Below are 1,635 nucleotides of genomic sequence, written 5' to 3'. Positions count from 1 at the left end.
TATCCTTTACAATAAAACTGTAATTCTAAATATAGCACTTTCCTGAGTGCTGTGAGTTGTTCTAATGAACTGCTGAACCCTAGAGGGTAGTGAGAATCCCTGGATCTGGAGCCAGCTGCTTAGAAGGGTCAGTGGCTTGGGGATGCCCAAACTTGTGGCTGGCATTTAAAGTACAGGCAATTTTGTCGGGGTCTGTGCCCTTAAATCTGTGGACTCTGTGGTCACTCCCAGTGGCTAGTGTCAGATTGCATTGCAGTATTGCACCTAATCATGAAATGACATCCCATCACTTTGGCTGTATTCTGTTGGATAGAAGGAGTCACGAGGTTCAGCTCACACTGGAGAGAAGAGGATTGCATTAGGGTGTGAACCCCGGGAGGCAGAGAACGTTGGCAGCCTTGTCAGAAGTTTTTGATCACAGTCAGTGTAGCCCCATGGAGTAAGGTGATCTGTCTTAGAACATCTTGATCGATTAGATGCACATGAGATCATGGATTATGAAATTTTAATGCTGGAAAGGATGTTAGGTATTGTCTAGTCTCGTTCAACCCTCTTGTTTTACAGATGAGAAAAGTCAGGCTTAGTGTGTGTAGGTGTCTTGTTTGAGAGCATGTGATGAGCCAGTGTCAAAGTCAGGACAAGAACTCAATGCTCTTTTCCCAATACCGTGCTGACTAAATTATTTAATCGAGCCAATAAGTAAATTAAAACCGCTCTAGATAAATAGTTACATTCATTAAAGTACATTCACAAAGCTTATGAGCTCCTTAGCCAAGACAGAAAAACTCCCAGGATGAGAGGATTCAGGTAGGGTCAAAGATTTTGAAAGGCAAAGATTTTAACTGGCAGAAAATTGGAAAAGCTCTTTGTTTCCAGTACATGATGCAGTGATTTTTAAAAAATTAGAAAATCAAATTAAGAAGGAAGTGTAGAATTTCAGAGGTTAGAAAACAAAATGTAGAAGCAAAAGGGAATTAAGCTTCAGACTCATAGTTCACAGAGTATTAGTCATGTTCTCTAGACTGGTCCATATGTGAATTCAGCTTCTTGATTAGTGTCGTGATCAGTGGCAGAGGAGTTCTAGAACCAGTACTGAAATGAATGTTGCACAGCTCACAACACGCTGGCAGAAATTATATGATGAGCTGATTTTCCGCTCAAATAAGATGGGCAGAAAAAAATGCTATTAGGACATAATAAAGGAGCTAATTGTGGCTTCTCTAATTGGTTTACAAAATAGCTTCGATTCTGACTTCTGAGCAGGTTGCCAGGAAACAGCAGACTTTGGCATTGTCGGGGTTGGAGGGAGTGGGTAAGAAGCAATGGTCTGCTTCATTTTCAGCAAAGGCAGAAGGCAGCTTGCAAAGTCAAGTTAAACTTCAAACAGCGATTCAGGACTAACAGGGGCTCTGACTTCCAAAGGCATTATTGGACAAAAGGACTTCTTACAGTAGAGTGTGATCATGTCACTGACTACAAACAATATCACTAACTCTATTATCTTCACCAATAAGACCGTGCCCTTCAATGTGTAATTCACAACCAATACTCCCAGCAGTGTCGTCTCTCTTGCCACACTCAAAGCGAATCTTTTGTTCCATTCCCACAAGGTTACTCAGGGTTCCTCAGTCAGGC

Source organism: Grampus griseus, assembly GCF_964374135.1.
Source record: "Grampus griseus genome assembly, chromosome: 1".
Classification (NCBI taxonomy): Eukaryota; Metazoa; Chordata; class Mammalia; order Artiodactyla; family Delphinidae; genus Grampus; species Grampus griseus.
The sequence above is the reverse complement of the archived record's forward strand: the minus strand, read 5'-3'. Positions refer to the sequence as shown.